Source organism: Furipterus horrens, unplaced genomic scaffold, assembly GCF_987537825.1.
Source record: "Furipterus horrens unplaced genomic scaffold, mFurHor1.1.pri manual_scaffold_2, whole genome shotgun sequence".
NCBI classification, from domain to species: Eukaryota; Metazoa; Chordata; class Mammalia; order Chiroptera; family Furipteridae; genus Furipterus; species Furipterus horrens.
The window spans coordinates 207,369,210-207,395,722 of record NW_028327172.1 but is presented as its reverse complement, the minus strand read 5'-3'; the positions used below and the strand labels follow the sequence as shown (position 1 = coordinate 207,395,722).

General features: G+C 39.5%; 1 protein-coding gene across 2 annotated transcripts in view; it reads left to right on the top strand.

The window, feature by feature from the left end:
• SLIT2 (slit guidance ligand 2) overlaps nucleotides 1-26,513 on the top strand; it is a 325,550-nt gene that overhangs the window by 17,973 nt on the left and 281,064 nt on the right. The window lies entirely within an intron of this gene.

Here is a 26,513-nt window from a genome sequence, read left to right as displayed (position 1 = left end):
ATTGTTTTTGTACTTGAGTATATTTATTAGTCTGGAAATATTATTAAAAGGTATTTAAAAGGGCTGTAAATTTCTTCTTATATGTTCCTTTTAAGACCAGAATTCCAAACTCTGCAGAACGAACGACTGTAAGGCTTTTGCATCAAGTACGTCATCGACCGTTAACGGAAGTTCTTGGGAAGGAGCGTAATGTGACTTGTAGGCAGGATCAGCTTTTCCTCCCTAAAATGCTTGTTCGCTGACCTAATGTGTAATAGTGAAAACACGTTTTTGAAAGCTTTTAAAATTAGATTTTCAGCCATGTGAATGATTCTGTGCAGATGGGCGATTAGCTACAAAGTGTTGGGAAAATAAATAGCAATGATTGTCGATGTCCATGGATGTTGTGGGAAAACCTGTTGGGCTGTATAGAATAAACTGCTCAGGATGACCCCCACCCCGATGATGGGAAGTCCCCTAGGTTCACGTTTGTAGGGAAGGTGAGCAGATTGCTTTTCTCCGAACTTGACTTTGTAGCCAAGGCCTCTCAGCCTACCAGTTCAGTATTGTTACCAATTCCTGAAGTGAGAAGACTGCCCTTCCACAGCCCTGCCCCCATTGTAGCCAGGGTCACTGTCAGGCCCTTCTGATACAGAGAACTTCCCCAGCAGGTAAAGGTACAGCCAGCTAACACACCGGATCTTCCTCTAGGGTGTGACTTTTCTGGACCTCTAAGGAAAGCTCAAGTCATCTAGTGTTATTTCTCTTCTATGTGTTCCCTGATGGTTAATTGGCTCAACTTAAGTAAATTAAAAAAAAAAAAAAAAAAAACTCAAGTAAAGAAACCCAGAGACTGCCTTTTTAATAGTAATTCCCTCGGGACCAGTTTTACCAAAGAAGCAGGATGTAAATTGTTATAAAGATTATATGTATACATATAAATTGATACTTAATTTAAACGTTTGTGCTTAGTTTCTAAGAAGGGCCATAAGAATGGGTTTATAGTATTTTACTCTCTGCTTTAATTTTTGGTGACTGAGTGGACTTGGAAGCATTGACTTCAAGACTGGATACAGTGAGCACTGTTGAACTACTACTTTGCTACTAGGGTACTTATAGAAGCAGTGCACATTGTCTAGGAAATTGTCCATTTTCTATGAAGCTGTGAAAATACCATTGAAACAGAATGACTGTCATCTAGCATTAAGCTGAAGAGGTGATGGAACATCAGCACGATCTCTGAGAAATAAGAATGATTGATTTTGAGAAGTACTTGGATTAATTTTCTTAAGAGCCTTCATTTCAGGTGGTATAACCCAGTTCAGAGTCCTTCACCAGCCAAGTCTATTCTGTTACCATCTTTTCTGACACTATCACATTGTAGACCAAGTGATTTTCTTTTATAATGTGTTATAATATCATAATTTAAGCTGCTCTATGAATGAGGGACAGTTCAAATCTTAAAGAGCTGAATTAAAGAAATAGAACCCATAAAACTGTAAGGTAACCTTTTCTAGCTATTTTAAAACATTAAAAAAAACAAAACAAAACAGGAACATGGTTAGCTAGTAGGAAATGTGTTCAGAGTTCTGATGTTCTTGGTTAGCAAAAAGGTTTTCCCTGGGGAATATGGAAAATGAAGTTTTGTTCATTAGATGGGACTGGTTGCAAGGAGGACTTGAATGCTTTGATATTCCTGAAGTCAGAGCTTGATGGTTCAATGTTTACTATCGATTGGGATCTGACACCTGACATAGATGCTCCAGACACTTAGAAACATCGAGGTAACATTTTTTCTGACATCTTCACATCAGGAATCTTTTTGAGTTGAGGCTCTGGTGTCTCATTTGAATTAGATTTAGTAGCTTGGTTGCAGTGATCTTTCTCTTGAGATGGTAACTGATAAGCTACATGTGTCCACATTTTTATGATGCTGACCACTAGTTAAATTAGACAGCTGCCATTAAGAATCTTTAATAAATAAAGAAACAAAGACTTGTGCAGCTGACTGCCTGGTTAGTGTAATTTCCAAGAGGAAGGAGGCAAGTTCACATTTTCTTCAGATGATACAGGTGCCTAGTAGCGCACCCGAAGCAAATGTGCCAACAGATGGAAAACTGCACAGATCGACATACAAACTTGTCCTTTAAAATGCTCACAGAAGAATGGATCTTTCTTTCACAGGGACAAACAAAGGATATAGGGTTTCTGACAAATAACAGGGAAATTACTTGGGGACAGGGGAAGTATATTGCATATACATATGAATTGATCGATAACCGCCCTACCATATAATGTAACAAAAGCGTGCATATCTAGAATTCATAAAGCAACACATTTAGAATTTTTCTCTTTATAAATTGTTGCACAATGCTAATTAACCTCTATATTTATTTTCCTAACTTATGGTATCTTTAACCATTATTTAAAACTATTTTACCTGATATCTAACTAATGAAAGAGTTTACTAGTTTCACATATCATTCATATGGTGATGTTTGACTTTTATCATTGGGTTTGCTTGGATTAAAGCTCGTCTGATGTATTGGACATTACAGGGGTGGGCAAAATGAATACAATGATTAATAAATAACAATGCAAACATAAACTTGCACATACTCACAACTGTAAACCTACTTTTGCCTACCTCTGTATGAGATATTTTTTTTGTGCTTTTGCAATGAGTAATCACCAGTTGACTCTTGGCTGAAAAAGCGATGTCAGGTGAAGAAGCACACACACTACGCTCTGGACGCTCAGTGCAATCTGAAAGAGAAAGGGGGCACACGGCATATGAATTACGCTTTGACACGGTCGGTTGCCGGGAGCGGCCACATCTGCGTTTCCTTTGCCGTCTGCTCCAATTTCTCTTTGGACGGCTTGAGAGAGCACTACGTGTTCAGGTCAAGATGTTTGCTCAGAAATAGCAGGACAGTTACAGCGGTATTTGTTGGAGCAGGAGCCTCGTTTAAATGGCATTACCGTTCATCCAGTCCATTAACAGAACTCTGTAAAAGGATACCGACTCTGCATCCACTACAGGATGGTGTAATAAAATTACAAGCACTTGTTGACAGATGGAAAGTGTGAGCAGAGGGAAAGTAAAGGGCCCTAGGTTGCAGGATAAAAGAAACAGTACATAGTTTTCTTCACGTGTGTAGATATACCATTGTCCTCTTTGCTCCTCCTCCAAAACCAAGGTTACGTTTTTATTATCAACTTAAGAGTGGAGAAAATTATTTTCAGAGCAATCTAGAGCTGGTTAACTGGGAGAGATTTCTGTGGCTTTTGAAAGGGTCATTTAAGATGGATGGAAATTTGTGAGTAGCAATTATATATGTGTGTGTGTGTGTAGCATACACAAATCTTCTTGATAAATGTAACCTTAAAGGTGACTTACCAGAGTGATTCACACTTTTCAGCTTGAATTTACAACTACTAAGCTGGGCTCATTAGAGAGGAATTCCATTGGCAGTACTGCGGTGGAGTATTTGGTTATAAATATTTGCTTTGCGGTTTTCAGTTTATTTCTTTGAGTATTATTATATTTACCCAGACTTCTAACATAAGCTTAGGTATCCAATGTGTGTAGCAAAATCTCATTTTTCACTTGTATCTACCAAAATAAAACAAAACTAACAAAAATAAATACATAGGTCCTGATGGTTTATTTTCTTTACTTCTTTAAATAAAAGCCTTTTTATTTTTGATTCACAAGTGGCATTTATTATTCCCCAATGAGCTTTGGAGCCACAAAATTATCAAATGTTATAAATAGTCATTTTAAATCTAAGGGCTCTTTTTATGGCCCAGGGCCTACTTACCTGAGACAATTAGATTTTGACTGCTTGATGTGATTGGTCAGGTTGATTTATTTGCTATCATCATGTAGGATCTCAGATTCTCAAAATTGCTTTTGAAAATAATAATTGGCCTTTTTGAGAGGGAAATTGAACTTTTTGTTTTATGAAAGTGAAAATCAATTTGTAAAGCATAACAAATATACAATTAAGGAGTCTTTATTTCCCTTTTGCTTAGTCTGATAGAAGGAAACTTAGTTTTTGTCTTTTAATAGTTATAATAATAGCACATGTTCACCTTAGAAAGGCCCAGACAATTCAGAAAAGTAGAAAAGAGATAGTAGAAAATAGTCATTATTTCATCATCCAGATATAACCACTAGTATACTTATCAATTATTAATTTAGCTTACTTTTTATATGATTATACATATAAGTGCTGGTGTGTATGTATTATGAAAACATTTTGTTTTATATCCCCAAGGTCTAGTATAAGGCTTGACCTTTAGAAGGCTCTCAGTAAGTGTTTGATGTATTGGATTAAATCTCTGTGGGTTCAGGGTTTGTAACTTGAATGAGCAAATAGTAACACTGGGCAAGCATTATGAATAATGGAGAACCAAATTAAATTTAAAGGATAATTTGGCTAATTAAAGGTTTAGCCCCCTTACGTTTTCTAAACATGGAGGGTTTTGGTAGACAAAACAAAATCAAAATGACCCATTTTTCACCTAAGCAAAAAATATACCCTAATTTAATATAATACCATACTTATGTATAAGCAACCTTCTAGTTCTCTGATGTCAATTCAGCCTCCTAAGATTCTTATATTTAAGGATAAGAGCATAATACAACAGTGGAGACCACGTAAAAATCCCCCTTGAATTCATTTCTGCCAGCTCTGATTAAAGTGTGGGCATCCAGAGGAGTCAGGTGCCATAGTTTCCTGCTTCATTTTACTCTTGGCCTGTTTGGCCCCTGCCACAATAAATCCGGCAGTGATTGTGCAGGAATCGCAGGTTCCAGTTGCTACGGTGACCGTTGTCCAGCCAGATTGACATCATTACTCATCGCGTGAGCTGCTTTGGTAGCTGCTGCTGCTCTCTGTTGCTGAGCTTCGTGTGCAGAGGATAAAAGTTCTTCAGCGGTGGTGAGCCCATGTGTCCCTGAGGTGTGAGGAGATGCTATTTGTGTTGTCAGGACTGATATTTTGTGAAGGAGAACAGATAAGACTTTTTTTTCACTGTATTTTTTCCATTACCATTTATCCCCTCTGTATCCTCTTCCACCTCCACCCCCGCCTTTATCTTCGAAAACAAAGAATCAGTAAGAGAGAGGAAACTTAGAAAAGTGTTAATTGCCAGTGTTCAATTGCCAAGTCCTTTATTATTTATTAAGTAACTTATTAATTAGTATTCTTGGGTCCAAGAGACTCCATTCTTGCGACTTAAAAAAAAAAGAGGGAGATACACGAAGAGGATTTAATTTAAAGAGATTGTTTAACCAAAGGTTTGTTTTTAAGAAGGTAGACAAAAGACTTGATGCCTGGGTGTCTGCATACACTTCACTGTGGCCATCCCCACTTGCTATGGGGGAGAAAAAAAAAAAAAAGGCGCGGGGAGCCATTGAGTAGGACTTATGTTTGATTTTGTTTTTAAATCAACATGTAATCCTATGGTTTAGAAGTTATAAATCCAGTGGAGATTAAGATTGTATTTGAGATTTTGGCTGGGCCTCATGTTGATAGTTTTTACTTCAAAGGGATCTCTAGTAGGACTTGTTGCTGGAGAAAGTCAGAACTTGGCAGGTTTCTGCTATTGCCAACCCACAGGGTAGGCGCTCTGCGTGTGAAATCCACAGCATAGTTCATGGTATAGCAAAGTCAAGGGCAAGAGGCCTTTCCTCCTCCCTACCTGTTTAAATGGCCACTTTCCCGAGTGCACATCTTTCTACCTCCACCAACAAATACTCCTGGCATACGATCTTAACTTTGGAGAACAATGTGATGGACACTGGGGAGAAGACTGGAATGATAGGTGGTACGTGTGGGCCTCAGCCATTGCAAGCATCTGATCTGTAAAATGTAAATTAAAGCATACAGAGGTCATCTAGGAGAGTGATAGTGTTTTTTGAAACATGGATGTAAGTATGTGGTTTTCCCATCAAAGAGATGTCATTGAATTCACATCATCAGGGAGTAGTTTAAAATTTGACTGTAAATCATGAAATTGCCACTGTCATCTCAAGATTATAATTTGGTGACTGAAGTTTACATAAATATTAATTTTAGGAATACGTTTTTATAGCATTTTAATTACGTTTAACTAATTTTAATGTGTTTACATTGTGTTTTAAGATGGCAAGATTAATTTGTATTACAAGAGAGGGTGCAAAACGCTGGTGTTTAAACACCTACTCAGATACTAGTGGCTCTGCTATCTTTGGAAATCAGTTGATACTTCTGGAGTCAAGTTTCCTTATGTGTGAAATATGAATGATCATATTTACCTCCTGAGGATATTTCAAGTCAAAATTTAGATCTTGTATTGAAAAAAAATTGTAAACTTTCAAGAATGACAGGAACTATATTTGTATTATTATCATCCTCTCATTGCAAAATAAGGTAAAAATAATAGTCACACAGATGTCCTTGCAATTTGCCGACAGTCAGCAAATCTGGTTCTGTTTCACCTCCTTCTTGAATTTATTCTCAGTGGAATAACAAATATATAAGCATAACCACATTTTTCACCATTACAAATTAACATAAAATATGCATTTGTACCACTTTGTTTCTCCTTATTTGGCAACAGGAAATATATTAAGGCCAGAATGTTCCTAATAAAAACTCTTACCCTCTCACAGTTGATGTTGATTCATATAGTTTTAAAATTCCTATATAAAATGAAACGGGGATAGAAACAGAGACTGTGACTCAGAAACTACTTAGGTTAGTCCATAACATAAGTAGATTGTTTTAATGATGTGTTTTTCTGAATAACACAATGAAGGAAAAATACAAATCAGGATATCTGAGTAAACTATTCCGGAAGTTAAGAAAATATATAAGGGTTGCTAAAGAACATTTTTCACTAATAAGAATTTCACTTTTCAAAATGATATAAAGTAATTCATCAATTTAACTCATAATATGCACATACGATTTGTTCTGGGGAGCATTCTGTGTGTGACCTTTAATACATGGCACATGTGACTTAAGTACATTTTAAAACTAAACATTATGTCTAAATGCAGTGCCAACTGCAAACCTTTTAACACTTTGGATTTAAACAATATTTGATTATGAAATAGGTTTGATTCTGAAGTTAGTTTAGTTTAGTTTTGTTTTTAACATAACTAATTATTTTTATACATTCATAAGCTTTGCAGTCAGGCAAATGTGGCATATGTCCTCTTCATTACCTGTCACCCGTAACCAACATAATTGCGATCACTGAATTTTTAAAAGAGAATATCTGACAAATTGTGATATAAGAAACTTTGGGCAGGAGTTAAAACAAACAAACAAACCCTAAATTCTACAGAAGGAAGTGAAGAAAAGTAAAAGTCTTGTCGTTGGCAACACCCATGGTCTAGGATACAACACGGCTGTGTGAAATGTTATTACAAGAACATTTGCCTCCTGAACTGTCCCCCAAATGAATGTGTACAGCTAAGTATGGCAGCCTCATTCAGTATTTAAAGAAAGAAAACCTTAAAGAAAAAAGAAATAAATAAGTCTGGAAACAGAATGGGAAAAGAGAGCTTTGCCCGTCATGGTAAATTCCTTCTAGTACAGGAAGATTAAGGCTTGGGGGTGTGTGAGTAGCTGAGCCCAGCGCAGAGGAAGGCCGATTGCTTCCCCTCCAATAGTTCCAGTTGATTGAAGAAAGCCTAATTTAAAGTTCTGTTTGTTCTACGTCTTAAACCATCAGAATTCTCCTTTAGGACCGGGGAGGAATGCTCGGGAGGAAAAAGAATCCAAGGATAAAAAGTCATTGCAAGCCACCGATTGTTCCTAATCCTCACAAAATGCTGGAGAAATTAAATTTATTCTTTATGGCTCCAAGAGTTACCTAGGTCACTGGGCGCTGGGAAAATGGAACTGGAAGTCGAGTAGGTGCAAGCTTTGTTTTGTGTCTACATGCTTAACCTTAGACACTACAAGGCATCTTGCAGTGTTGTGGGAACTTGCTTCAGAGCATTAACACCAAGGCTTTGATTACCCAGGATTTTAATAGGCTGTGCTGTCAGGAGATGAAAATGTCCTGTTTACATTTCGGTGTTAAATGATCATTTAATTAACACCTGAGGGGGAAAAAAAACTTGTGAAATTCTTAGTAGCTTTTGTTGTTCGTTTCCTGGGAGGTTTTAATATCCAAGTTTCATTGAGATTTCTTTTTGTATGTAGAGACACAAAGGACATTATAAACTTTTTAAGGAAGGCAAACAGTTTAACCTTGACCCGTTTTTTTTTTTCCCTAAAATATTAATTTAAATTACATTTTAAATCTGGTGTGTCTGTTTAAAGGTTTTAAACTAAAATATAATATATTAAAAGTAAGTCTTAATTGAGCACTTTATTTTCTATATAAACATTTAATGTTTAAATATTATTTAATTTACATTCAAAACTCCCTACTGTAAAACATTTGAAATTGCCCATTAGTTTACCTTAAGAAGTTTAATATATTTAGAATGCTAATTATAAGTATTCTACATTTTAAAAACTACCACTATAGTTATAGTGTTTTAAGAATCAGGCTTAAAATACATAATCATAGGCAAGGAAATTCCGTGGGAAAAAAAGGCACATTATTATTATATTTTCATGATTATTTAGATAGAGTCAGTTACTGTCCTGTGATGAAAGAGGTTTCTATGTAGACAATAGAAAGAATGATGCCATTAATGTGAAAATTCAAATTCACTTCATCAATTACTAAAAGATTAGATATTATCAATTCCCTTAATTCTTGATCTTTTATTAAAACAATTACCTAAAAAGGCCAATTATTAACATTTGGAAAATATAACATGTACTGCCAAGGGCAGCTGCACACTCAGTAACACTTTATATTTCTAAAAAGATTATTAGAACTTATATCTGTTACTCTCTCATTTTGTCTGAATATACAACTTCATGCTGACTATATGAAACGTTAAAAATACAGTGTGTACTGAAGATGTGCTGTTAAAGTAAAATCTTCCTTATTTTTTCCAGAAATGAACCTGGTGTTGTGGTGTAGTTTTTCTAAGTACACCATTTTTATTTGTACTGAATCTGAAAACGTTTATCCCTTTTTTAAGTTTAAATTCAAATGCCTCAGGATAAAACCTGCTTTTCTGTATTATTCATGGTAAAAGAGTGCAAGGAGGATGGAATGTTATTAGACTCTCTTAATAGAAAACCCTGCTTTGAACCCAGCATTAGATTCTCATTTACAAAATACTGCTAAGCATTACATAGGCACTTTGTACAATATTATGTGTTCTCCTAACTTCTATCAAGTTTCAGTTTTTTTCCCAGAACTTCCTTCATTTTTTCTGTTTTGGCCCACATTGACCTTTTTCTTCCCAAAGCTTTCTCCCCACTCACATTTGAATAACATTATATAAAGAGCCACCTTTTGACTGAAGTATTTGTGTGACAAAATGCTCAGAGGTTATAAAATATGAAATAAAAACAGAGAGGAAAAGAAACAAAACCTGATTATTTAACATATGGGGTACCCGGTATATTCTAAATAATATAGTTCATTATACCAACCAATATTCTAACCCAGCTGGGTGGGGTGAGTATGTGTGTGTGTGTGTGTGTGTGTGTGTGTGTGTGTGTTTTGTGGGGATACTAAGAGCTAGAGAAACATAAATATTTTGTGAATATTCAAAACGCTTGAAGACTAAACATTTAGAGAAATTATAGGAAATTTAATTTAACACAGATAAATGTGTTGCTTTAACACTAACAAAGCCAAGAGACGCGCACTTAGGTGGAGAAAGACACTGTGAAGATTTTATACATTAATTATTTGGAATCTCTAGAAGTTCGAAAGAGAGATTCCAGGATTTATTCTAAATAAAGTCTCCATGTTTACCTCTTAAAAATAGGCATGACTGTTCTAAACGCAAACAATATGCTGTAACAAATATATTTGATAGTTATTCTATTGAAACCTACAGAGAATGAGATTGGGAGATAGGATATGTAGAAATACTCGAGTCTGCTCTTTTGTAATTAGTTAAAATTAACTTCCCTTTTGCATAAAACTTTTTCCCTAAGTTTCAAGACCCATTATAATCTATTTCTACGTTACCTCTTTAATTTTATCATTGTTAACACGGCACATGTGATATATCCTAAGCAAGCTTGTTCTCCTGATGCTGCTTGGAATTCTCAGCATATTTTTGGACTCTCTCCTTGCTTCCAATGTACAGTAGTTTACTCTTCTCCCATAACCTCCCCTCCTTGAATCAAACCTTTCTTAGCTGCTTCATGTTCCTGCAAATGATCATCCAGTATAACGTGGTGATTATGAATACAAAAACTCATTTCAGGCTGCAGGAGTTTGGATCTCTGAACGTGTAACCTTGGGAATGTCACTTATTTAGCTGCCCCGTGCCTCAGCTTCCCCTTGTGCAAAACTAGGGGGATAGTAGAATTTACCTCGTGGAAGTGTTGTGTAGATAAAATTATTCACTCAGTGATTAAGGCTTAGTATTATGCCTGGTATATATTAAGTGCTAAGTACTTTTTTATTATTCTGTTTTTATAATTAAAACTACTATTATTATGAGTCTCATATAATGTGCTGTTAAGTATTATTCTGTAATCATTACTCATGTTAACTTTGCAAAGACTCCTTTTCTAATATTTGTCTTTGTTTTACATACAGCATCTAGCTTAGTGCAGGTTTGGTTAATCCATACTTGTCAACTGAACGCTTGATGGAATGAAGCCTGAAAAAGTCAGTAGCAATAGTTTGAGTTTGAAATGAAATATCCATCGTGGCAGGAAGGGAACACTCATCAAATGTCAGACCTACTAGTTATGTCTCTAGCTCTGCTGGTCACTAGCTGCAGATTCTGAGCAAAGGTACTTGATGTCTTTTTGAAGACCAGCTCCTCTGCCAGTGTATAGTAGGTCAGATAAGAGGGGAACCATGACTAATGTGTCACCGTAATTCAGCACAACGCCTCCTCCTGGTCTCTAGGGGACGCCCAAACAGAATTGAGAGAATGATAGGAAATCAAAACATCTCAAAGATTTGTTCTAGATCTTTTTCAAAAATTTATAGGGAGCTCTTCACAGAACTTGCACAAATTATAACGATGGAATTATTCATGGTAATAAACCAAGATGAGATAATTAGATTGTGGATGAATGCGTTTGAGGTTGTTCTCTTCCCTATTAGCATTTTGAAAATAAAGGCAGTTTTTTCTTCTTACTAGATAAAGAGAGCTTGCTTGTATTTTGCATGGCTTTGCTATTAAAAGTGAATTATTTGAAGGTTTCGGTTTTAAAAAAAGATTAAAGGAGATTGGATGGTTATGCATTATTAAGTGGTTATCCTGATACTTGATAGTCCCTCAATATAAGTGGTATGAGATTGAAGTAGTTTCAATAACCACCTGCCTCTCAAACATCACTAATGATAGCATGAAGGAATGACTTACAAACCATTCGAGGCAAAATCAAGGGAGCATAATGGAGTTGGCCGACACAGGTTTTTATGTTCTTGTATGTGTTATAGTCATTTGATTGAAAGCAGTTTCAAGGACCATCACTTTCCGCAATTCTCCCTAGTAAACGCATTGTGTATCCTGGACAATGTAATCTTTCTGACCTTTGAGGAGAACAGAATGTATAGAACCTGATTTCCCTGAAGGCAACTGAAACCTGGAGTCTGTTTCTAAAGGACAAGTTCACTCTCTGTGTTGATGTGGTTTTCTTTTCCTCTCCTGAAGAGGAATGAATTCCACACCTAATGAATAGTTTCAAGGAGAGTTGTTAATCAGGTATGCCAAGTGACCACCCTGGATTCTTCTTTTATTACATGGGGACGTGATGGAATGAGAAAGCAACGTAGTTGCATTTGATAAAAGGAAATACCTTTTTTCCTCTCCCCACCCACCATGTAATCCTCTGGAATTCACTTGATGCAGGGAAATCACTGCAGCAAATAGTGTTTGAAAATGTGAAGTGGTATGAATAACACTTGTAGCTCTAATAACGACATTAAAAATCACCAAGTATATCAGTCATTGTATTTCAGAGCCAGTGTGTTCACCTAAGGGAGCCTTTCTTCTTGTCATTCTTACCGCAGAGCATAGCACAATGGGCAGTATGACTATGATCATCATCATCTCTTATTCTTTTCTGAGTTATCAGCTATCATTCTGCTGCCCTAATATGGGAGGCTAGAGCTAAATCAGATTAAGAACTTGAACTAAATATGGCCAAGGGGCTAAAAAGAAGTGTGAATATAACAGAATATTATTAAAATGGCCAAATGTTGTTCTTCAACCCTTTCCCATTCAAAAACCACGCACGGATTTAAAGAGAGAAGGAAGGTTTAAGACAACAGGACAGTCCAGCTATTGCTTTATTTTCTAAATTAATTGACCTTGTTGAAACAATGCTATTAAACAATGGGAAAATATGTTTTGCTAGAGGTTTAGTTATTTCCAAATAAAGGCTATACCCCCATTACGAGTATGGTATGTACTGCAAGTTACTTTTGTTGTATTTTTATAAGATGATTCAGGTTTAGATTTTCTAAAGTATAGCTCTTCTTCCCAGTCCTGATGATTTTCTATTTATTATATTTCAAAGCAGTGAGTCCTGAGGTCTGCTCTCCGGTGACACTAGAGAAAAGTGTCCTGTGGTCAGATGTGTTGGGAAATAATGAAAGTCATTTCCCCTGTGGTGACTGCCTGATACACTTGTGCCCTAGTCCCCATGGCCTTGTGCCATAAAGCCCTGGGCTGAACTATTGAATATTTGTCTCTCAAAGCCATATGACCACTCAAGCCCTCCTCCTCCTCTGCTCCCCGCTCTTATACTGATTAATGCAAATGACAAGAGCTGCCTTTAGCTGTTCCAAGGAGTAACTACTTTGTGTTCATGGTAATTGAGATTTTTAAAAAAATTAAAACCATTTTAGACATGGAAGGTCAAAGTTTAATGTTATTTTTTTTGTTCCACTGATCAGATAGATAACTTTTTATAGTACATTGGCTTGAGAAATCTGTTTTTTAATCCACCTTTGAAGGTGAACTGCGTTTTTTTGTTAACTCTAGGGACAGAGTAATTTAGTTCCTTCTGTAAGAATTTTATAATTTAGCACTGGTATTTGCTTAGCTGTGTGCTTGTGTGTGTGTGTGTGTTGTATGTAAAGTCATTTGTTAATGTATACACACACACATTCTGAGCAAATACTGGTATTAAGTTATTGAACTTTTTACAAAATGATCTAAATTCCTCTAAAACACACACACACAGCACCGCTCAACTGCTTCAATGAGTGAGAGCCTTTCATTACCGAACTCTTTCTCTGTCCTTGTGTGTGTTACTGTCCTACCTGAGACCTGCTTTGTGCCACATTCTTTAGCAGCACAAGGAGGCCTGCATGCTGTGAGCTGGGTGTAAATGTGCAGGAATCTTTCTCATTCCACAGAGAGGGTGTTGAAGCCAAAAGTGTTTTTATGTTCAATTTGTTGATGGTCAGTGGACTTTGAAATCAACATAGTTTAATTTGTTCAATAGTTTTGTCCAAAACCAATCTCTCTAGGACTAAACCTCTCTCTCTGTCTCTCTGTCTCTCTTTCTCTCCTCTCTCTCTCTCTCTCTCTCTCTCTCTCTCTCTCTCTCTCTCTCTGTTTCTCTGTCTCTCCTCTCTCTCTCTCTGTCTCTGTCTCTCTCTCCTCTCTCTCTCTCTCTCTCTCTCACACACACACACACACACATTCCTTATGATGGATTAGGGACAGGAATAAAAAGGCAGAGAGTAGTAGTAGGTGCACAAGAAATACTGGTTAAATGAATGAGTAATGCTTTGCAAAACCTTGGTCAGAATTTGAATCCTAGCTCCCAGGCTGCCTAGCTGTGTGACTTGGAACACATTGCTTAACCTCTCTGCCTCGATGTCCAATGTCACAGAGTCATGAAGAGGATGAGAGGACATGATACATCTGCCACAGAGTTCCACTCACGGTAAATATTTTTGATAAGTCGAATAGCTCTTAAACTGGTTGAGTAAAAATAACCAAACATTTACCATCATTTGGTGAAATCATTTTCTATAGCTTCTGGTTTTTGGCTGAGAACCATTCCTATACCCACCTGCCCATCATCCTCTAGTATTAGAATGGGAAATCCAACCAGGCACAGACACATTACAAGATGCTTGTTATCTCCTTCTTTCTTTTTACACATTTTACGAGTTCACCGTTTTCATGCCGTTTTCTGTCTTCCCAGTTCTGCATCAGGAATGTTGAAATCCCACCTGGCTTTGCTATAAACTAGGCACTGCTTTTCTTCCCTTCAGCAGTGACTTTTGTCAGAGGGTGCCAACACCCTGCCTAGGCACTGGGGTCCCTTCCGCTGGTTGGCTGTGCAACACATACCAAAAATCACTTTCAAGTATCTTTGCATTTGTTCTCCTTTGACGGCGTTTAAGTTTCAAGAGGGTAGCAATCCGGAACCTTGTTTAATCAATATATTTCATATCCATATAAGATATGCACTTATATAAAGGTGGCTCTATGTGCCAGTTTCTGTCTATTCTATTTGTGAAAGCCTGCAGAAAAGGCTTCTTTTTTTTATGACATCTTCTGTATTATTAGTCCTTTCTTAATGCTTTGCATACATGTCTCTGTGTGGGATTTTGTTTCATTTGCCAATAAAACGATAGTCCCGTGACATTACCACGGAACTGACCTTGCTGACGTGACAGGAAGCAGCCGACCAGCCGCGTTAATGTCATCGTGGTGCAGCTGTGCGTGCGTGGGTTGCTAAGGCACAGCTGACGTCACTCAGTGGACTTCTGACATTTTTATTGGCCTTTGTGTTTGGTCACGTCAGTTGTCTTCCCTGTACAAGGGGTAGAGAGGGATTCGCAGTGCCTGCGCCTACGAGGGCGTTATCTTCTCTGAGCAAATCCAGTCCTGCAGACAGTGAGTCATCGCGGCTCAGCTGGGACGCTGGGCAGCCCGCGCTGTCTGAGGGAGAGCAGGGCCGGGAGCGCAGGTCAGCGACGTGCGGGGTGTCGGTGAGCCGACCGGCGGCAGCGAAGGTGATCGCCCCTCTGCCCATCCTGGCTCGTCGGCCCTTCCGCAGACAGACTGAAGTTCGCGTCCACCGAGGGTGCTCCGTCGATAATCCTGGTTCAGTTGTAGCTGTAGAAGCCATGCAGGAGACCATACTACCCCTTTGTTATTTTTCTTGCCCCAAATCGAAGCAATGGGAAAGCACACTGATATGTCTTGTGTATGGCTGGAGGCAGACTGTGGACAGCTGTGGAGAAACTGGTGCTTTCACCCGTGGCTTGATGCCTTCACGCCAAGCAGAGAAGCAGGTTCTGATTGGAGGAGGACGTGGTGATGAGGATGGGGGTGTTGAAGTCAGCCCTATAGCGCTCATAGATGCGGTACATGACCCAGGAGCTCTTCCAACTGCTTTATTCATATGAATAGTTATTCATTTCTTCAACAATGTGAAGGAGAACCAAATTACAGATGATGAAACTGAGATCCCAGAGAGGTGATGGAACCTGCCCAAGTGGCAGGCTGGCATTTGAATATAGTGCAGGGCACTTTGCCACATATATGAATGGATGGGGATAAAAGTTCCCTTTAATTAGGTAAAAAGACTAGAAATTCATGAGCCTTATAATGCACTTTAAATCCTCGCCATGTATTATGCATTGTTAACTGTGCGTATATCGGTGTCTGCAGGGAACCTATCACATTGTTTCTCCCACCCATCCTGTCAATCATCCAACCTTGCTGCTTGGTGTCACCTGGACGTGTTTCCTCCCCCTTATCCTCATTGTCAAGTTCTGTTGACTCTCCCTGGTGAGGATCATATGCATCTGTCCTCTCTTTTCCCTCTTCAGCCTACTTCCTAACTAGGCTCCCCTGCTCCATGATTTCTTCACTAAAAAACCATCGCCTGCACGAGGTGCATTAAAGCATTGCAAGGACGATGTCTCCTCTCCAGTCTAAAGTCATTTTGCACATTAGCTCAGCAGAAGATACAGTACTCCCTCACTTACCGCGGGTATTATGTTCCATATGCCCCCGCGAAGTAGGAATCTTACCTTTATTCTACACTCTTAAACCTACGTAACTTTAACGACATACGTATACAGCACCGCAAAATCCTGTGATATAGAAAAAAATCAGCGATAAATAATTAAATATAATATTTTTAAAAATCCCACGATACAGTGAGGCCGCAATAAGTGAACCGTGATATAGCGAGGGACTACTGTATTATAAAACATTTTCCCATACATTACATTCAAAGGAACTCTGATAAGTATATATCGCTGCCTCAATTTTATAAATAAAATAACTGTGGCCTAAAGTGCTTAACTGAATTACTAGCCCGCAGTGACACAGGTACTAAGTTCATAGAACTGTTATTTTTCTCTAAGTGTTTACTAATAGCCACTGTCTGTAGTCTAGATTCCTGCCTTGGCCTTCATCCTCCCTCAGTGGTCCCAGGTTCTTATCTCTTGATATTTTCTCATTATAATGTATACTTGAAGAGTTACACAAGTAACTTAGCTGTTCTTGAGCCTCTGGACATTTGCTTCTGATATCTTCTGTGTTTTCATCACCAGACAACCTTCTATTCACTACCCAAGACCCAAACTGTGCCTCCTCTACCATGAAGGCCTACTTGATTTCATTGAAGAAAATGGGACCCCATTTACTTACTATTTCAGGTGAACAGTGCGTTCCATTGGAGGGGTCTCACACACCAGCCTCGCACAGAGGATGCCTCTTCCCTGGGATGTTTCTTCCTTCTCCTCTACTGCCTGACAGAATACCTCTTACCTCCCTTAATGCTAACAGCGCACCTGGAATCTCCAGAGAATGTTATCATGGATGTCATATTTTATTCCTCTCTCTGTCGTCGGAGGTGCTGGTCCGTAGCTGGGACTGCTGCCTCCGCTCAATGAGCTGACTTTACGGCTAGACCTAAGGACCTCCGTGTGTCTCTCTTGTCCGAAGCTTTTCTTGGAGAGCAGAATCGGAGCCTGCCTGCCCCTCTGCAACCCTGCCTCACTGCCTTTCTTAGACCTCCATTAACCGAAGGCAACAGCTGTCTGAGAGGAGAGTGAGTTTGTCCCTCACTCTCTCCTCCTAGAATTCAGGCTTCCGGTGGCAGCTCCTAAGTCTTTTTCATGTTTGTGCTCCCAAAGCACCCACCATATCACTAGGCTCAATATATTAATGCCTGTTAAATAGACTGAATAAGGACTTTTCATTCTTTACCGCTGACTTACATTTTTATCATGAAAGTAGAAAACTTCCTTCTGAAAAAAAGCAAAAGAAAACCTTCGGTAACACTGTATCTGATTTTTAAACACTTTATGTGTGGGGAAAAAAAGAAAAAAACACCCCAAAAACTAGAGCATGTTTATACGTGCAGATTGATAAATCTCTGCCATGTCCAGGTAAACAACCGCAGTGATTACTGTATTTCATCGTGTTGATTATGGGGTGTATTGTGCTAATTTATTTTAGAATTTAAAAAGAAATGGCATGTGAGTCAGCATGCTGTGGGTAAGAGCGCCAAGTTTTTGTGGGCAGACAGGATGGGACCGAAGCACTCGTTTGCGCAGTGCGCCACTGGGAAACGCTCTCTAGCCTGGCTTCCTTACCAGGTAGGTGAAGGTCATATACTGTATACCATACTGGGCTGCTGTGAAGATGGAGTTTGTGGTGTCAGTGAAGTGCTTACACTTCATGGCGTCTCCATAGAGAAGTCACTGTATGTTATTAGAAACAAGTATGTTATGAGAAACGCTGACACTTCACTGAATTTGGGTGCTGTACTCATGTGCTTGAAAATCAGAACATTCTGCTTTAGTTTCTGAAATGCTGGGGCAATGATGTCTGTCCCCGGGGTAATGTTTCATATTGTGGATACCTATGGAAAAAAAAAATCCTGTTTTCTTTAATTTACCAATAAGATATAAGCCATTCAAGTACAGAAAAGAGGTGGTTATGGTGAGTGGATTAGCTATATGCACTTGGTGGCAAACAACTGAAACCTGTCTGAATCTGGCGTTGGGCATAAGGAAAACTGATCTCACAGAGCAGGAAGTTCAGAGGTACATCACGCCATAGCTTTTCATTTCTTTCTGTTTCATCATTTTTCCATTCTCAGTGACAGCTTGTCCTCAGGCTTTGGTCCTGGTTTCAAAATGTCCATTATTTGGGCCACATGCTTCCTGGTACATACTCAGTGGGAGAGAGAGGAAGAAAGAAGTGACAGAGAAAAGGAAAAAAAGAAGCAAGAAGAGAGAGGACGCATGTCTTCTCCCCACAGATTTCCTCCTTCAGTGGACTGAGGCAGCTTAGGTGAGGTACATAATTATAGACCAGGGGCTGCCCACGAAATGCCACAAGTGATTGATTTAGATTAGTGAAGGTATCTCTCTGGACTTTTGGGAAGATGGATAACTGAGTGGATCAGATCAGGATTTGATTAAAGAGGAGGAGAAGTTCATTAATGTGGGAGTTAACAGTGTACTACTGTTAGGAACTAACCCTGGCTGGTTTGGCTCAGTGGATTGAGCGTCGGCCTGCGAGCTAAGTGTCGCTGGTTCGATCTTCCAGTCAGGGCACATCAGAGAAGGAAAACTCTGATTCCAAAAAACCTCCGCTGCCTTGCGGCATACCTCTTCAGGGGAAAGGCTAAGGGAGTAAACCCCAACAGAAAATCCGGAGCCGGAGTCCCTAAGGCGGTTTGACGTTGTAGTCAACAACGGCAACTCCTGCGGCGCACCTGAAGCCAAGCTGTATTGACTCCGTCTTTCCCTTGGACCCTTCAGCTGCGAAGAGAGGGGGGGTCTGCTGCATGGGCAACAGCAGACCCTCCATATCACCCTGCCCAGGCTCTGTAGCTTCAGCTTCACTGGAGAGGACACTCCAGCGACATCGCAAGATGTTAATTCAACACGGGAGGAGACAGATACCGTGTCACTCCCGAGTCGGACTGCACAACCATTCTCGGCGGTGCAGATAGACTCTTAAGAAGCTACACCATCGTCTCTCGAGATGGACGGCTGCCGACTGTTAGGAACTTAAATTTTGAGTTTTCATTTGACTTTACCAAGGGGCTTCAGAAAAGTTGCTGTTATGGCAGGTTTTAGTTTAAGTGTATAAAACTGAACCTCTCAGAATTGTTGATGTCTTTTTGCTTTATTTTCACATGTAGAGATAATAAAGCCCATCTTTCAAGTTTTTGAGGAGGTGAAAAATAAAATTTGTGTAAGTCCCAGTGCCGGGCACATAATACAGGCTTGATCTGAGTAGTTACCGTGGTAGTTGGATTTTTTTCGTCAGAATTTACTTATTTCACCTTCATCAATTTTCCATTTTCAAATTATTTGCAGTATGAGTTCAGACAGGTGCCTTGTCACCCTATTTAAGTTACTACACCCAAGAAAAAACTCACAGCGGTGCGTTTTTAAAACATAACAGTTTAGTGTATATGTTATTAACTGTATAATGAAGTGATCCCCCGTGGTCCTCCCAGAAATGCTGCGATGCAGCTATTGCTTATGCCGTTTTGCAGACTCTTTCTCCCTTTCCTGCTCTACACTGTGAGCTTCCTGAGGACAGAGACTGTTGTATCCCCATCATCCAATGTAGTGTCTCACAAGTTCTCGGCTGGTAGCTGCTCAATCAGTGTTTGTTGAAGGAGGGGAGAAAGGAAGGAAGGGAGGAGTTAAATGTGACCTACAAAGGTGAAAGAACTCCCTTAGTTCGCGACATTGCACTTGACATATAAACCCACATTCTTTGTGGGCCTTTGGGACCTGCATACTCTGCCCCTTACTCTTTAGCCTCATTCTTATTTCTTTCCTCTTTGTCCTCTAGTTGCAGAGGCATATGCGCTTCCCAAGGTGGGACTTGCTTTTCACTTTCACGGGGCCGTTGCATATGCATATATCTAGGCCTGTACCTCTACCTGCTCAGCCCCCTGTTTCCCTCCTATACATGGTCATTGTGTCCCATAATATACTCTGTTTATATCCTTCATATTCCAGTTCAGACATCACCTCCTCTGGGAAGCCTTCCATGATCCTCCAGGCTCAGTCATGTGCTCTTTACACATCCCCACACTAGAAACACATTTTCCGGAACTTTTTAAATGCATCTGTATTTGTATTGTTTATGTAAGAAATGTACAGACTTGTAGGGAATTTTTAAAAGTCCTCACTGGAGGATGCATTTGTTGATATTTTAGAGAAAGAGGGAGGGAGGGAGGTAAAAGACACAGAGAGAGAGAGAGAGAGAGAGAGAGAGAGAGAGAGAGAGAGAGAAAGAGAGAGAAAGAGAGAGAGAATACCATTAATGTGAGGGAGAAAACATTGATCATTGATCGGTTGCCTCCCAAATGTGCCCTGACCTGGGATCAAACCTGCAACCTTTGAGTGTATGAGATGATGCTCTAACCCAGCGATTCTCAACCTGTGGGTCATGACCCCTTTGGGGATCAAACGACCCTTTCACAGGGGTTGCCTAAGACCATCAGAAAACACATATATAATTACATATTGTTTTTGTGATTCATCACTATGCTTTAATTATGTTCAATTTGTAACAATGTAAATACATCCTGCATATCAGATATTTACATTATGATTCATAACAGTAGCAAAATTACAGTTACGAAGTAGCAACGAAAATAATTTTATGGTTGAGGGTCACCTCAACATGAGGAACTGTATTAGGAAGGTTGAGAACCACTGCTCTAACCAATTGGGCCACCTGGCCAGGGCAGAGAATTTTTATGAATTTATTTGAGCCAAAACAGACCATTGCTGAGGAGCAAGATCTCAAATGCTCCAGCTAAGAACAGTTTTGCAGCTTCTGTTATACACTTGAAATTAAGGAAGGAAGGTCAGGAAGGTTCTGAGGACATGGGCTAAAGCCAGGCATGAACTGAATGACAGCATCGCAATGACTACATGCTCTTTTGTGGGTGGTTATGCTCATCATCAAGGTATTAACCTGGATGTACCAGAACAATGGACTTGGCTTGCTGAAGGCAAAGAATCCTTTTACTGAAGAAGTTGTACTGCTGGGGTGTGTCTACCCACTGTGACCTGCCCAGCTAGGACTCTATGGTCAGATCACCCTGGGAGGTCACGTGTCATTTTTGTCCATAGTGTTAGTATTTAATGATTGCTCTTTCCTTGCTTGAATTTCTTGAAAATGGGGTGGATTTTAATTCTTTAATGTTTCCCCAAAGCCTGACCAGTATCTGACATGTTCTAGGTGCTCAATAAATATATTTTGAATGAATGTCACTAAAGACTGTCTTGTCAGTCTATTTTCTTATTGTTTTTTTTATTCCTCACTAAATTACACTTTTGGTTTGTAGAAGAGAGATTAGTGTTCTGTATTAGTCCCTTATTTTTTCATGTGTCTTTTCTCATAATTTAAATACTGGAAAATTATAAAGTTGTCAGGAACAGCTACTATTTTCTTGCCTCAATGTTTTATTCCCATTTCCTTCTCTTATTTTAGGGCTCCACTTGGAATGTACGTTCTCTGGGCTCCACTTCACTCAGGCAGGTTAGATGTCCCCCATCTGTGTGGCCCTGGCACCCTGTTAAGGTCGTCATCACTAGTCTGTCTCTCCATCGAGCTGAAAAGTAGATTGAATCTAGTCTGAGATGCCCGTTGCTTGACACAGGACTTGGCATAATAGGCACCAGAACTGCTTTTCCAAACAAACGAATGTGAGTGCATGCCTTGCGCCTGTATGGTATTTTCCAGTATCTACATCATTCCAGGAAAAGCATTCAGTAAAGAGTTGAAACTTAACTGTCTTCAGGGTGGCATATGCATTCTTCAAGGATTGCTCAAGCATCCTACTTCTTAATGATCTTAAAACTGGGGTGCACATTGGACGTGGCATGCAAGTGCCTGTCTGAGGAGGGAGTGGGGCTGAAGTCCTTTGCCATCTGCTTATTATGCTGTGTCAGCCCCTGAGAGGTTCCTTTAACATTTTTTTTCCACAGGGATTCTCTATGTAATAGTATGGACATGCATATAGGAAGAAAATGTGAAAATTTTATCATTAAATTTCTATTTAAGTTTTTTCTCTCTACTTTTGTCTATATTTTATAGATACAACTGACATCACTACAGTAGCATTGATTTATAAATACATGAATAAGTTATGTTATACACTGTGGGGCAAGAGCAGGTTTACACTGGTGAGTATGCAGAGCAGTTTGTTTTTATTGTTTGTTAGTTATTGTATTCTTTCCCATATGAATGACTGTGAACCCACTTTTGCCCCTGTAAGTTAGACACATTGCCCTGATGATGAGGTGTGATTAAAAACAGTTATGGAGAACTTTGATTTAACTTACAATTCCAATGTCATGGTAGTTTCCAAGTTGATTTGCAGCTTGTCCTTAATGCCATTTTCAGGTGCCTTAAGAAAGGGGTGTGCGAGCTCAGGGTAATGACATGCAGGGCGTCCTGTGCACCACGGTGTGACCAGTGTGTATGCCCATAATCCGCGTGCATATGCTGAGGGAGAGAGCAGGCAGACCATCTTCAGGCTTGGTTCAGATCCTCCCCACTGTCCTCTCTTTTGGAAAGGCAGATACACAAATTTTAAGATTCAATAGCCAGTTCCCCTTTCAAGTGAGTACTTTATGAGTTTTCTTTTCCCCATTCCTTGGCATCATATAACCCTTTAGATATAAAGCAATGACTTCATTTCTGCTCTGCCTCTGGGATGTGTTACTCATGACTGAACGGCAGGTTTCTAATCACAAAATAGACAGGTATGCTTGGAGTCAGAGTAGTGTAATTGGAATTGTGTGTGATTTAGGCAAAATAATTAACCACTCTGAGCTTCAGTCTCTTTCCCTGTAAGATGAAAATGGTATTAACTAGCTCGCAGATTTGTTATAAAAATTAAGAATATGTGAACGTAGCTAGCATGGCACTAAGCAGCGTTTATAGGATTTTTGAGTTTTGAACATGCTAATGGCAGAATCTCTTTTCATGTTTATTTGCAGTAATACAATCACATCTGGAGAAGTTTGTTCCTTATCTATATTTAATGAGTTAAAATGTGACATTTGGTTAGATGGTTGGCCAATGGGCTCATCTGTTTCCTGAGGAAATAACAACCTCCCGTCCTTTTTTGCTCTGCTTTGAGGACCAAACAACACGCGACTGAGTGATGGTACAATGATGGAGCATTCATCAGTGCCTGGAATAGTGTTGAGTCATATGGGTGTTACAGGGTTTGGAGTAAAAGTCACTTCTGACTCAAGGACATAAGAAAGCAACACAGAAATTCCAGTTTATGGGGATTCCTGTAGTTTGTAAAAACAAGAGAGAGAACAAAAGCATCCATACAGAGGGAATGGCATTAGTTGACATGGTTTAAAAGTATGTTTATTATCTGAAAAAGTTTCATACACTTGTGGTATTGAATCAAGTAGAGATCATCTAAGAAGTGCACATTGGAATCATGTTAAAGGACCTGAAATGCTAGGCTAAAGATTTCGTCCAGCCTTTAACTGGCAGGCAGGGGTCATCTGGCCAAGATAATTCCTTGGGAAGATTATGACTGTAAACTGAAGTAAAAAGAGACTGGAAGACTAGAGATCGGTCACAAAATAATGCCATGGTCCCAAGTCCTCATTTGGGGCGATGCTCTTAGAAGAAGAGAAAGGCATATAAAGAGATGTTTACAATGAAATTGCATAGCTGTTGTATAACATGATAGTCGTCGTCGTCGGCAGCCGTCCGTCTCGAGAGACGATGGTGTAGCTTCTTAAGAGTCTATCTGCACCGCCGAGAATGGTTGTGCAGTCCGACTCGGGAGTGACACGGTATCTGTCTCCTCCCGTGTTGACGCTGGAGTGTCCTCTCCAGTGAAGCTGAAGCTACAGAGCCTGGGCAGGGTGATATGGAGGGTCTGCTGTTGCCCATGCAGCAGACCCCCCCTCTCTTCGCAGCTGAGGGATCCAAGGGAAAGACGGAGTCAATACAGCTTGGCTTCAGGTGCGCCGCAGGAGTTGCCGGTGTTGACTACAACGTCAAACCGCCTTAGGGACTCCGGCTCCGGATTTTCTGTCGGGGTTTACTCCCTTAGCCTTTCCCCTGAAGAGGTATGCCGCAAGGCAGCGGAGGTTTTTTGGAATCACAGTTTTCCTTCTCTGATGTGCCCTGACTGGAAGATCGAACCAGCGACACTTAGCTCGCAGGCCGACGCTCAATCCACTGAGCCAAACCAGCCAGGGGAATAACATGATAGTATTAGGTAGAGAATAAGATTTTACATTTTTAAACAATACCTCTATAAACATCAAAGAAAGCCAATTCCTTAAGCATTTTGATTAGTTGAAGCACGAATGATTATTAAGTAGAGCTCTTAACGTCCACCAGTGTGAAGTGGAATCATGGAAACAAACACACTACTGTCGTTTCAGGGGTTGGAATTGCTTCCTGGCTTTATTCTTGCCATAGATACAGTCCTTCCCTTTCTCTGTTGCTTGCAGAACTAGATGTATTAATGAGGCCTTCATTTTTCATATTAAAATAAGAAAACATGACATGCTTGCCATGCTGGAAAGGCCCTTGGCCTACACCTGCTCCAGGGACCCAGGTCCTTGTTCTTACAAGTTCTCATTGTTTCCTTTTGTTGTTATTAAAGACACCTTGCTGAAATGCACAGCACTCTCGTGATGCTTCTTATATCTTTTTGTCTTTAGAAAGCACTGTTTGTTCAAGGTGCTGTGCCGGGCTCTCTGTAAAGCCAGGTGAATGTGTACAAGCCTTCGCTTCCACGCTGTCTCATGTTTCATACTTTGAGGTTTCTATCCGGAGGCCACTGGAATAAATATTTTACTATCAATTTGCTCCCATAAATTCCCCAGTCTCACTTAGAGGGTATTTTGTTTTGTTTATCATTCTGGCTAATAATTTTGACTCTAAAATAGAGGGAAAGGAAATTCACACGTTGTTTGCAAGGAGCATATGTGAATTTTTAAATACATGCAACCTTCTTTTGAGAAGAAATTATTATTACATATCTTAGTTTACAGATGAGAAAGCTAGAGGTTGACTAGCCTTGCTGGTAAAAGGTAAAGCCATGACTATAATTCCTATCTGTCAGGTCTATAAAATAAATGATTTCATATTAAGAAGTGACATCATAATATTGACATAGACAAACTGAAAGACATTCAGAGAAAAGCCCTGAGGGGATTAAAAGGCCTGACTTGTTATATCGTGTGAGAACCAGTTGAGGCAACTGGAGATGTTTAGAAGAAAGTGATAGATTTTTAGGTTTGACTTCATCAAAAATGTGACGACATCTGAGGTGTTATCCTCTAAAAGAGGAATCAAATGATAGTTCCAAAGACCACAGTAATTCGGTGTTGGAATAAACAGTTTGGCTCCCAAGGCCCTTGCAGAAGGCTCAGGGCCAGATCTCTGGTTCAATTCCTTTATTGGGAGATTGCACAAGGACTACATCTTAAAAGTTTCCAATTTTAATGTTTCTGTCACTGAATTTCATTTCAGAGTGACTCTGATACAAAATGACAATATGTAACGTAGATTAACCAGAATTTCTCTGGAGCAGCCATGATAAGAAACCAGGAAAACACCCCGAGGCCCTTCTCAGAAACATGGTGTATGTAATCATCTTCCTTTGAAACACTCTGAGGTAAATAATTTCCAATTTTCCTTTCTGTGGGAAGATTTTAACTTGAATTTAGAGCAAGGTCAATTTGTGTGATGGACGCATGATTTGTACATGACTTTTGGAGGAACTCCTCACGCAGGTTTGTTTGTACTTGGGCAGAAGACACATCAGCTGTCTTACTAACCAGTCAATCCAACTCAGTTTATTTACAGTGGTCCCCCTTTATCTGCGGATTTGCTTTCCTTGCTTTTAGCTACCTGTGGTCAGCCATGATCTAAAAGTATTAAAGGGAAAATTGTAGAAATGAACATTTCATACATTTTAAATTGTGTGCCATTCTGACAAGTGTGAGGAAACCTAGGGGTAGGATATGAAGCATCCCTGTGTCCGGCGTCTCCATGCTGTAGAGCTCCCCCCCCCCATCAGTCACCTAATAGCTGTATTTGGTTATCAGACCAACTGAGGTTATTGCAATGTTTGTGTTCAAGTGACCCTTATTTTACTTAATAATGGCTGTCAATTCGTATGTGCCAAGAGAAGCTGTGAAGTGATTCCTTTAAGTGAAAAGGCACGTTATGTGTAGAAAAAAAACAAAACAAAACAGTATATAGAGGTTTTTTTTGTACTAATCACAGTTTCAGGCATCCACTTGGGGTCTTGGAATGTTTCCCCCCAGGATAAGGGGGACTCTTTCATTGCTAATTCAATTCAATCTTCACTCCACCCCTCCCCCCTGGAAAATTACTTGAGCTGCCTGAGAAGCTAATTAAGTCAATAAAGTGAAACAGATCAAAA